This window comes from Erinaceus europaeus, chromosome 10 (assembly GCF_950295315.1).
Source record: "Erinaceus europaeus chromosome 10, mEriEur2.1, whole genome shotgun sequence".
NCBI classification, from domain to species: Eukaryota; Metazoa; Chordata; class Mammalia; order Eulipotyphla; family Erinaceidae; genus Erinaceus; species Erinaceus europaeus.
The window spans coordinates 113,753,423-113,766,100 of record NC_080171.1 but is presented as its reverse complement, the minus strand read 5'-3'; the positions used below and the strand labels follow the sequence as shown (position 1 = coordinate 113,766,100).

Here is a 12,678-nt window from a genome sequence, read left to right as displayed (position 1 = left end):
AGGAAAGGCATTTGTGGAATGAACACATCTATGATAACAGTGTTAAAGGGTGAGTTAAATCTCAGTACACACACACACACACACACACACACACACACACACACACGCTCTTTCAGATACACGTTGTTAACCGCTCTGCTGAACAGAGTCTACCAGCTGGCACTAAGACTGTGGCTCAAAAGCCAGAGAAAATTCCAGGGCAGCCTGGCAAGTACAACCATCTCTCCAGACAACTGTGCAGCTGCGCGAGCCAGCAGAGTGCTCGCCATCTGTTGCCTTTCTTCTCTGGGGGCTGAGTGAAGGTATCGGGAAGGTTAATGAGATCCCGCTGGCTCAGACTCTCACACAGTCAGTGGGTGGTAGTCTTGTCCATTTGGAAAGCTAAACACCTGCTTGCAAGGCCTTGGGTGTGCACATAGCCCATACAATGACTAAAGCGTTCTTGTCTGGGTGACCTGTGAGGTTTTTAGAGGTTGTAAGTTAACATGGAGAAACTATCTGGACTTGGCAATTAGGGTTCAGTGCTTTAAATAGTGATTCCTCTACTTATTAGCTGGAAAGCATTGCTTCTTTTTTTTAAAATATTTATTTATTTATTCCCTTTTTGTTGCCCTTGTTGTTTTATTGTTGTAGTTATTGTTGTTGTTATTGATGTCGTCGTTGTTGGATAGGACAGAGAGACATGTAGAGAGGAGGGGAAGGGGGGGAGAGAAAGATAGACACCTGCAGACCTGCTTCACCGCCTTTGAAGCGACTCCTCAGCAGGTGGGGAGCCGGGGGCTTGAACTGGGATCCTTATGCCGGTCCTTGTGCTTTGCGTCACCTGTGCTTAACCCGCTGCGCTACCGCCCAGCTCCCTGCTTCTTTTCTAAATGGGTTTCCTCACATGAAACATGGGGACATTAGAAATACATATACCTCACAGAGCCACAATGAAGATTAAATGAAGCAAGTGTGCAAAGCACTTAGTCTAGAAAGGGGCACTCTACGAAAGTGCTGCTATGATCGTTAGTGTATAATTAAAATCTCTTAAATGCTATACATTCATTTCTCCAAACCTTCTTTCATTAAGCGCCTATTAATACGCCAATCACTGTGCTAAGTATTAGAGGCTAAGTAAGACAAGTGAAAGAAAGGATTGGAAGAGTGAGAAAGGAAATGAATATTTATTGAGAACCCACATGGAGCCGGGCACTGTGCTAAGTGCTGGGAATGCAGGCAAAGAAGCCACCAAATTTGAAGTTACTATCTGTTTTTGCTTCTCCTTTCACACATCCATTCACTTAGGAGACATCAAAGCTCATGAAGTACTCGGTTTTCTGGTTACCTGGGTTTCTTTCCTTTCCTTCCTTCCTTCCTTCCTTCCTCTCTCTTTCTTCTTTCTTTCTTTCTTTCTTTCTTTCTTTCTTTCTTTCTTTCTTTCTTTCTTCCTTTCTTTTTTTAAATCAGTCTTCAGTGAATTTCACAGAGTCAGAGTGTACCTTAGAACCTTGCTTTCCCCTCTGGTAGTCCCGGCCTTCCATGCTCCCTGACAATCTCTGGTTTCCCCTGAGGTGAGGAATAACTGTGCCTTCTCTGTAGGAGCCTGGGTTCCCTTGGCTTCAGCATTACTGGCTTTGAAAGTACTAGCGTTGTGGCGGGATCTCTCTTTAAGGGTTTCTGTGTTCTGGTCTTGTGCAGGTGCTCCCGGTGGATCATGCAATTGACTCCCTACAGTCAGTTTCATCACTCCATGTGCCCTCTGATATAGTGTTAGTACAGCCTATGACAGTCTTCCATAAAATTTCAGGGGCAAGCAGGAATTACTAGAAATAAAATGCTCATGGGGGAGTCGGGCGGTGGCGCAGCGGGTTAAGCGCACGTGGCGCAAATCGCCAGGACCTGCGTAAGGATCCCAGTTCGAGCCCCCGGCTCCAAACCTGCAGGGGAGTCGCTTCACAAGCGGTGAAGCAGGTCTGCAGGTGTCTGTCTTTCTCTCCCCCTCTCTGTCTTTCCCTCCTCTCTCCATTTCTCTCTGTCCTATCCAACAACAATGACAACAAATAAAGACAACAACGAGATACCATTTCACTCCTGTGAGAATGTCATACATCAGAAAAGGTAACAGCAGCAAATGCTGGGGAGGGTGTGGGGTCAAAGGAACCCTCCTACACTGCTGGTGGGAATGTCAATTGGTCCAACCTCTGTGGAAAACAGTCTGGAGAACTCTCAGAAGGCTAGAAATGGATCTACCCTATGATCCTGCAATTCCTCTCCTGGGGATATATCCTAAGGAACCCAACACATCCATCCAAAAAGCTCTGTGTACACATATGTTCTTGGCAGCACAATTTATAATAGCCAAAACCTGGAAGCAACCCAGGTTCCAACAACAGATGAGTGGCTGAGCAAGTTGTGGTCTATACACACAATGGAATACTACTCAGCTGTAAAAAATGGTGACTTCACCGTTTTCAGCCGATCTTGGATGGACCTTGAAAAATTCATGTTAAGTGAAATAAGTCAGAAACAGAAGGATGAATATGGGATGATCTCACTCTCAGGCAGAAGTTGAAAAACAAGATCAGAAAAGAAAACAGAAGTAGAACCTGAAATGAAATTGGCATATTTCACCCAAGTAAAAGACTCTGGGGTGGGTGGGTGGGGAGAATACAGGTCCAAGAAGGATTCAGAAGAACACCTATTGGGTTCCTGAAAAAAGTGTCACAAATGAACACAGCAGGATGCTAATGGAAATGACAAATCTGTGGTCCAGGAGATGGCACAGTGGATAAAGCACTGGACTCTCAAGTGTGAGGTCCCAAGTTCAATCCCTGGCAGCACATGTACCTGTGTGATGTCTGGTTCTTTCTTGCTCTCCTCCTATCTTCCTCATGAATAAATAAATAAAACATTTAAATAAAAATTTTTTTAAATTTACACGTCTGTGGTGGGGAAATCATCACTAAGTATGCTATCAAAGGCAAGTTCTTTGTTTTCTTATATGTTCTTTTTCTTTTTGATAGAGAAGTGAAGAGACAGAGAGAGACAGAGAGAGAGAGACAGAGAGACTGTGACAGGGTCCCCACTTCCTTGGCATAACTGACTCCATCTTGACCTGAACCTGAACCTGTTGCAACTGCTTTACTTGCCAATAAGAAGTAGATCTTACTGTTCTGAAATTATTGATCAGTTGTTGATTGTTTCCATAATGGGTTGTCCTGACTGCAGTAACAGACCGCCCTAACCACCACATGTTGGGCTTCTGTAACCTAGCTTACTTACTTCCTGCACCTACCCCTATCAGTGGTTGTGCTACAGGGGGATAGGCGGTAGCGCAGCAGGTTAAGCGCATATGGCGCCAAGCTCAAGGATCAGCGTAAGGTTTCCGGTTCGAGCCCCCAACTCCCCACCTGTAGGGGGGTTGCTTTACAAGCATGAAGCAGGTCTGCAGGTGTCTATCTTTCTCTCCCCCTCCGCCTCCTCCTCCTCTCTCAATTTCTCTCTATCCTATCCAGCAACAACAACAGCTATAATAACCACAACAAGGGCAACAAATTGGGAAAAATAGCCTCCAGGAGCAGCGGATTCTTAGTGCTGGCACCGAGCCCCAGCAATAACCCTGGAGACAAAAATAAATAAATAAATAAATAAATAAATAAATAAATAAATGGTTGTGCTACACTGAGCTCAGGACTGCATCTGGGTGCATCTGGGTGACAAGTCTAGCAGATGGAGACTTGTCTCAAGTGGCCTCCCCCAGGGCTCTGTTCTGGCTCCTATGCTATTTAATATTTACATCAATGACCTCCCAGAAACTTCTTCAAGGAAGTTCATCTACGCCGATGACATCTGCTGTGCAACTCAGGCATCCAAGTTCGACATCCTTGAGGAAACACTCACGAAAGACATGTCTCTGATATCTGATTACTATAAAAAATGGCGACTAATCCCTAGCACTGCAAAAACGGTATCATCTGTTTTCCACCTACACCATGCCTCGGCCTCGCGTGAGCTTAATGTGCAGCTTGGCGATACGAGAATCCGGCATGAAGCCCAGCCAGTCTATCTTGGCGTTACTCTCGATCGCACTTTGTCATTTCACAAACATCTCATAAAAACTGCAGCAAAGGTGGGCGCGAGGAATCACATCATTGCAAGACTGGCCAGCTCCTCATGGGACGCGAGCGCTTCCACACTACGATCATCCTCTCTGGCATTATGCTATTCCACTGCAGAATACTGTGCCCCAGTATGGTTCTGTAGCCCCCATGTCCACTTGGTCGATTCCAAATTATATTCCTCCATGAGGATCATTTCTGGAACCATCCGTTCCACCCCGGTTCCATGGCTGCCAGTTCTTAGCAACGTCGGGATGCGGCATCATCTAAGTTCATTTCCCACGTCTACGCTCAACCGGACCTGCCAATATACGCGGATATCTTCGCCCACCCTGTCCAACGCTTGACGTCTCGTCACCCAATCTGGTCCCCTACGCCTACACTGAACTTCTCTGTTCCAGACTCTTGGAAACAGAGTTGGCAGTCAGCTGAGGTAAAGAACAAACACCTCATCACAGACCCCTGCAAGCGTCAACCCGGCTTTGACCTAGCACGTTATGACTGGGCCCTCCTCAATCGCTATCGAACAGGCCATGGCCGGTGCGCCGCTATGTTCCATCGCTGGGGAGCCAGAGACGACCCGAACTGCCCCTGCGGCTCCAGACAGACTATGACCCACATAGTCAACGACTGCCACCTCTCCAGATTCAAAGGAGGTCTCGAAACTTGACATCAGGCTCAACCTGACGCTGTTGACTGGCTACGGAAGAAGGGCAAACGCTAGAAGAAGAAGAAGGTCATCTCTGATACCCCACAACAAGACATGTCAAAATGCTGCAGCTTTCTTCAGTGAGGTGGGGGCCAAGCCCAAACCTGAGTCCTGCACATGACAAAGCAATGCATATCCAAGTAAACTATTTCGCCAGCCCCTTTTTTTTTCTTTTGAAAATAAATGATTATTTATTAAAGTAATGTTACTGGTGACATTAGATAAGCTTTAGATGTACAACATTACCAGTCAACCTCTGTGTGTAGTATATTTGTCACCAAAAGTCTCGTTTCCAGAAATCTTTTTCTTTAATGGGCTGTAAATAAACACTTTTATGCTACCCTGCATTTTAGCAACTTCTGTGTCTTTTCCTGCAACTTTTTTTTCCTTACCACCCAGTCTACACTGGGCTTCATACCTGCACAATTCCACTGCTCCTGGAAGACTTCTTTGATTGTTTATTTGTTTTCAGATGAAAGATGAAAGAGTGAGGGACAGAGAAGGAAGAGAAGCCACAACACTACTTCCGTGCTTGTGAAGCTTGTCCTGTGTGCAGTGCTCCCCTGTGGTGGCTGAGAGCTTCAACCCAGGCCTTCAAGCCTGGTGAAGTGAGCCTTTTTCCAATAAGCCATCTCCTCATTTTAAAATTTTAAAAATATTTAATATAGATTGGGGCAAAAGAGAGGCAGAGAGGAAAGGAGATGCCTGCAGCCCTGCTTCACCGCTTGTCAAGTTTCCCTCCCCCCGGCAGGTGGGGAGCAGGGGTCTGAACCAGCATCACTGAGCTGGTAAAAGTACTTTGTAAACAGCATGTAGAAACCACCTCACAAAGTGGTTAAAACTTTTACATGATCAACACTCTGCCCAAATATAAATCAATCAGAAAAAAATATTTATAATCTACATAGAGCACTTAGCATACAAAAGTACTTTCACAACTGCAATGTGGACACAAGCCATGAAAAGACAATTCACAAAAAAGCTCAGTCAATATATAAAAATGCTTGATCTCATCAACGACTAAATACAAGTTTAAACAATGAAATGAGATTCTTCACCACTGGCTTGGCAAAGTTCACCTATACAGACACTGCTGATGCTGGCAAGTAAAGCACCCTCATATATTCTTTTTTTATTTTATTTATCTTTATTTATTTATTGGATAGAGACAGTCAGAAATCCAGAGGGAAGGGGGAGATAGAGAGACCAGAGGGAAGGGGGAGATAGAGAGACAGAGAGATATCTGTAGCCCTGCTTCACCACTCACAAAGCTTTCCCCCTGCAGGTGGGAACCAGGGCTTGAACCCAGGTCCTTGTGCTATTATAGCATGTGCACTCAACCAGGTGCACCATTCTCATACAATCTTATTGAATGTGTAACAGAACTTATTACCTGGATGCTACCTTGCAATGTGAAAATGTTTTATTATTGTTATTTATTAATGATTTAATAGTGATTTACAAGATTATAAGATAATAGGAGTATAGTTTCACACCACACTCACCAAAGTTCTGCGCCCCAACTCCCAAGGATAACTAGCATAATAATTCTCCCAAGGTTTTAGAGACAGGTTGGTAATATTTTTTGGCTAGTCCACGTGTTTGAATTCTCTGTATTTCCCATCTGGTAGTTGTCTGTCACTTCCTTATTTACTTCACTAAGCATAATTACCTCCAATTTCATCCATTTTTTTCCTGAAGGACACGATATCATTTTTAAACTGCCAAGTAGTTCTCCATTGAGTATATGTCCCATAACTTTTTTTTTTTTTAATAGACCACTGCTCAGCTCTAGCATATGGGAATGCTGGGGATAACCTGGAACATCAGAGCCTCAGGCATCAAAGTCTTTTGTATAAACATCATGCTGTCACCCCAGCCTCCCTAACTTCTCTTTTTTAATTTTAATTTATTATTGGATAGAGACAGAGAGAAATTGAGAGGGGAGAGGAAGAGAGATAGAGAGACACCTGCAGCCCTGCTTCACCACTCTTTGCCCCTGCAGGTGGGGACCAGGAGCTTGAACCTGGGTCCTTGAGCACTAGTGTGTGCACTTAACCAGGTGCACCACCACCTGGCCCCATCCCCATAACTTATTTATCCAGTCATCTGCTGATGGGCATTTAGGTTGCTTCCATATTTTGGCTACTGTAAATTATGCAGCTATAAACATGAGAGTATGTATGTTCCTTCAAGTTCATGTTTATATTATGCCCTCTAGATAAGAAGCCCAAGAGTAATGTTGCTGGGTTAAAAGGTATATGTAAGGGAGTCGAGTGGTAGCACAGTGGGCTCAGCACAGGTGGGACAAAGTGCAAAGACCAGCGTAAAGATCCTGGTTCGAGCCCCCAGCTCCCCACCTGCAAGGGGTCACTTCTCTCCCCCTCTGTCTTCCCCTCCTATCTCTATTTACCTCTGTTCTATCCAGCAATGACAACATCAATAACAACAACAGTAATATCTACAACAATAAAACAAGGACAACAAAAGGGAATAAATATTTTTAAAAAGGTATATGGAAATATGTTCTTCTAGTGCATTCCATTTGACTCAGGATCCTCTTCCGGACATTATTTATGTATTTATTTATTTATTTATGATAGAAGGTGAGAGACAGAGAAAGAAGAGGGAGGAGAGATGGGACAGATGCTTGCAGCACAGTTCTACCTCTCTTGAAGCTTCCCCCCTGCAGGTAGAAGGACTGGGGGCCTCTCACTTTCAAGTCCCACTCGCCCACCTTGTGTTGTCTTCTGGCCTCCGTCCTGCCCTCAGTAGGTAACTAACAGATCTGTCTACCTACCCCCAGGTACACCCACACTCCAGCCCTATTGAAGGTCCAGACACGGGGTATTCTCAGTGGGATTCATTGTGGGAGCTGCCCGGCTGCCACCCTCCTGCCCGGCTGCCACCTTTACCTGCTCTTCTCCAACTCCCTGGGTCCGAATGAGTGTGTGGCAGTGGTCCCAGTCTCTTAGGAACCTGAGGAGGACCAGGAAGCGCCTAAAGAAAACCAAGGTTTGAGGGCTGGTGGTGACGCACCTGGTTGAGTGCACATTACAACGCACAAGCACCCGAGTTGGAGTCCCTGGTCCCCACCAGCAGGGGGAGAGCTATGCAGGTGGTGAAGCCGTGCTGCAAGGAGCAGAGGAATCCCAGGTCAGCAGAGGCTGACTCTTCACACTGTTCTTTAGGGGGATGGATCCGCCTGCCAACGCCCATGTCCAGCAGAGAAGCAATTACAAAAGCCAGAACTCCCACCTCCTGCACCCCATAAAAAATTTCAGTCCATACTCCCAGAGGGGGAGAAATGTTAGGGAAAGATGATAGGGAGGGCTCTGAAACCCAATTCCATCAGGACCCGAAGAGGTAAGAGGAAAGACATTCAGAAGTAGTAAAAGGTGTAGGTGTGACTTAAAACGGAAGAGAAGCCAGGACTATAGGGGAAAAAATGAGCAAATATATATATATATATATATATGTAGATAGATAGATAGATAGATAGATAAATGGATATAGAAATCATAGTCAACCCACATCTGTGACCTTGGGAGAACCACTGCAGTTTCCAGTGGAGAAAATGGGGACACAGAATGCTGGTGGTGGGGAACACTGTGGAATTGTACCTCTGTTCTTTTGTAATTCTGTAAATAACAACAACAAAAGAAGTCAGGATGTATGGGAGACTGCCAGTTGTCTATCCAAACACATTCCCCTCCTTTTGAGGGATGAGGTCTTTAAGTCTGGTAGACTAAACTTAAGTCTACAAGATGTGAGTAGGAAATGGCGAGTGAAAACACCCTTTTAGTTGGGGAGGTAGCATATTGGTTATGGAAAAGACTTTCATGCCTGAAGCTCCAAGTTCCCAGGGTCAGTCCCTGGAACTATCATAAACCAAAGCTGAGCAATGTATAAATAAATAAACAAACAAACAAATATTGTGGATAGTGTTGAACTCTCAAGCATGAGCTCTAGATGAGTCCCCCGCGACGCATGTGTCTGACGGATGTCCTGGTTCTCTCTCCTCCTCCTTTCTTTCTCCTAATAAACAAACAGATCTTATAACAAAAAACAAACAAACAAAAACTCATTATAAACAAGGACAGGTGGCTGAAACTTCAGTTACCTTTTTGTCCCATGAGACACATTTGTGATGGGAAGTCACCCTGTGATAGAGCAGAGAGTTAAGACTCCCTGAAGCACTTCACATAGTCCCTGAGAGAGGACAACAGGAAACCTGAAGCTTCCTGATAACGGCATCTGTGCACCTCGGCTGTACGCAAGTGAATCCAGTACTACAACGACGACATCAATAACAACAACAATAAAACAACAAGGGCAACAAAAGGGGAGAAGAAGCAAAAATTAAAATTTTTTTTAAAAGATCAAATCCAGACTTCTTAAACCTTTCCCAGGAAATGTCCTTCTTTTTCCATCCATCTCCAAGTCTGGGCGCGGTGCAGTAGGAGCCAGAGGCAGATTCCGGCTTCCCGCGGCCGCGAACCCCTGGCTCGGTCCACTCAGTCCCAAACCTCCCCGCGCCCCCACCGCGCCGGCAGCCCCCCCCAACCCCCTCGCCACCCCGCTTGGAAAGCGCCGGGAGCTGGAGGTGACCTCACTGGCCGCCTCGGGTTTCTATTGGCCGGCGCGCGTCACGTGTGTCCGAGCGCGGCTGCAATTGGGCAGACGGGGAGCCGTGTCCGCGGAGCGCGGGTGGCGGTGAGGGGTGCGCAGCGGTGGGATGGGGCGCCTGGGCGAGCGATGGCAAGATCGCTGGAGTGGACGCGGGATCGGAGCCGGGAGGCGGTTGTACAAGTCACGGGGTTCTAGTGGCGGGCCTCCCCGAGCCTCTTAGGGGCTGGAGGCGGGTCGGAGACTGCGCCGCGGCCGCCCAGGACCTGACCTCAGGTAGGGATGCTTGCGTCAAATCTGATTGATTTGCAGGGTCTGTAACGGACCCCAACCCCATAACCGGGGCACACGGCCAAGAGGTGGCGGGCAGGTGCAGTTGCCGCCGTGCCACCCTGCGGGGCCCCCAGCGCCCTCGTCCTCCCCCGAGCGGGCGCCCTGGTCTGGGGGCGCGCGGTGGCGCCCAGTGATGTGAACACCCTGTGGGTGCTGGGGATTGATTCCTCCCCCCGTCCGCTGTCTCGATGACATTAACTGTGTCTTCATGCAGACACAGCCAAGTGATTGAAAAGATTTCTCGGGAGGGAGGGCAGGGAGGAAGAAAGTAAAAAATAAAATGAAATAAAAAATAAATGAAAATAAGGGCGGGGGTAGATAGCATCACGGTTATGGAAAGAGGCTCTCATGCCTGAGGCTCAGAAGTCTCAGGTTCGGTCCGGGAGGTGGCGCAGTGACAAAGCTTTGGACTCTCAAGCATGAGGTCTCGAGTTTGATCCCCGGCAGCACATGTGCCAGAGTGATGTCTGGTTCTTTCTCTCTCCTCCTGTATTTCTCATAAATAAACAAACAAAAAAAATCTTTAAAAACAAAAAAAGTCTCAGGTTCGGAGTCGGGCGGTAGCGCAGCCGGTTAAACTCACGTGGCACAAAGCGCAGGGACCGGACTAAGGATCCCGGTTCGAGCCCCCGGCTCCCCACCTGCAGGGGAGTCGCTTCACAGGCGGTGAAGCAGGTCTGCAGGTGTCTGTCTTTCTCTCCCCCTCTCTGTCTTCCCCTCCTCTCTCCATTTCTCTCTGTCCTTCCAACAATGACGGCATCAGTAACAACAACAATAATAACTACAACAACAATAAAAAAACAAAGGCAACAAAAAGGGAAAATAAATAAATATAAAAAATAAAAAGAGTCTCAGGTTCAAGCCCTCGTACTACCATAAGCCAGAGCTGAGCAGTGTTCAGGTAATAAGTAGATAAATAACTATAGAAATAAAAACATTGTTCTCTTAGAAGAGACAAGCAGGTTCCGCCGTGTTCGACTAGCACAAGCCAACATTCACCAAGTGAGAGCTGGGCGCATCTCGGAGGTCTGACTGTTCCCTCCTTGGAGGCCTGTGCAGTGGGCGGTCCAGTCGACTGTCTGCCACACAGCCCACGCGTGTAGCAGGTTTTGCACCATTTAGGCCACACACAATTATAAAAGGAAAGCCACACAAGGACAGAAGCGTCCAACATTTCTTAGACTAGAGCTTGTGACCGGGTTTGTTGCATTGCACCAAAGTGAAGGACTCTGGGACCTGGAGCCATGGCAGAGGAGGACCTAGGTGGGGGAGCTAGAAGGTTATGTGCAAAACTGAGAAATGTTACACAGCTACTGTATTTCACAGTCAACTGTAAGCCATCAATCCCCCCAATAAAGGAATTAAAAAAAATAGAATCTGTCCCCCTAAGCACGACTGTGCCATGACAGTTTAGGGCCAAGACAGGTACACATGATTTCACTTGGTCTCTACAAAACCTGTCCTTCTAGGTTCTATAAACGAAAACTGAGGTTCAGGATTTGGGTGATTTCCAGAGCTAGTTATTAATCGTGTTATCTGAGGCTATCCAGTTAATAAAGTACTTGGACATTACTTTTTTGTTGTTGTTCTGGTTTAAAAACCTAACCTTTATCTTCTTGGGTGGTAAACTTGATTTTGATTGTAACCTCTTGAATGTCGGTTCCTTTGTTTCGAGGTTCAGGTTTTTTTTTTAATATTTATTTTTTCCCTTTTGTTGCCCTTGTTCTTTTATTGTTGTTTTTATTGATGTCATCGTCATTGTATAGGACAGAGAGAAATGGAGAGAGGAGGGGAAGACAGAGAGGGGGAGAGAAAGACAAGACACCTGCAGACCTGCTTCACCGCCTGTGAAGCGACTCCCCTGCAGGTGGGGAACCGGGGGCTCCAACCGTGATCCTTACGTCGGTTCTTGTGCTTTGCGCCATGTGCACTTAACCCGCTGCGCTACCGCCCGACTCCCTGAGGTTCAGTTTTATGAAACTGAAACAGTTAGTTTTTGTAAACAGCTCTACTTATCTGCTCCCGCTCCCCAGGGTCACATCAGATGATGCAAGCCTTTTGGGAGTCTTATTTCAAAAATAAGCATTGATCATAAAAATTAGAAACCACCAAGCAGCCAGAATGAAATATACAGCCCCACCACTGTTAGCATCCCATTAAGTTTACTAATCTGGTTTGCCTTTCTCTTTCTTAATCTTAGTGGGTATTAATAATGACAGCTCTCCTGTGAGTACTGTGAACTTCTTTATTAGAATTAAACATATATGATGCAACTATTTTGAACCCCTTCTATAGATGGATATTATTTATCAATAGATTGGAGGCCAAGGAGGTTAGAGAAAGTGCCCCTAAGGGGCTGGGTGGTGGTGCACCTGATTAAGTGCACTTGTTACAGTGCACAAGGACCCAGGTTCAAATTTCCGGCCCCCACCTGCAAGGGGAAAGTTTTGCAAGTGGTGAAGCAGGGCTGCAGGTGTCTGTCTCTCTCCTGCTCTATCACTTTCTTCACTCCCAATTTCTGGCTGTCTCTATCCAATAAATAGAGACAGAGAGCACCTTTAGAGGGGCCGGGCAGTCGTGCACCCAGTAAAGTGAATATAGTACTAAGCACAATGACCCGCACAAGACCTGGGTTCAAGCCCCCACTCCCCACCTGCAGCAGGGACATTTCACAAGTGGCAAAGCAAGTCTGCTGGTGTCTATCTTTCTTTCTCCTTCTCTGTCTCCCCCTCCCCTCCCAAATTTCTCTCTGAAGATAAAGAAAAGGAAAATCTGGCCACCGGGAGTGGTGGATTCATAGTACCTGCACAGGGCCCCAGCCATAACCCTAGAAGAAAACCAGGTGCAGGTCTTTGTTGGAGTCAAGAAAAAAAAATCAGCGAGAGACAACAGTGAGTGGCAGTTCAG

General features: G+C 46.4%; 1 protein-coding gene across 5 annotated transcripts in view; it reads left to right on the top strand.

Annotated features, from left to right (window-relative positions):
• The first annotated feature begins 9,579 nt into the window (after window positions 1–9,579).
• Window positions 9,580–12,678, top strand: part of PTPDC1 (protein tyrosine phosphatase domain containing 1) — a 75,564-nt gene continuing 72,465 nt past the window's right edge. For 3 of the 5 annotated variants that reach the window (XM_060200554.1, XM_060200552.1, XM_060200556.1), the window contains exon 1: window positions 9,580–9,714. The gene's annotated coding sequence lies outside the window, so the exon portion shown is untranslated. The remainder of the gene's footprint in view (window positions 9,715–12,678) is intronic. The other 2 variants (XM_016190857.2, XM_060200553.1) reach the window with 2 other exon arrangements.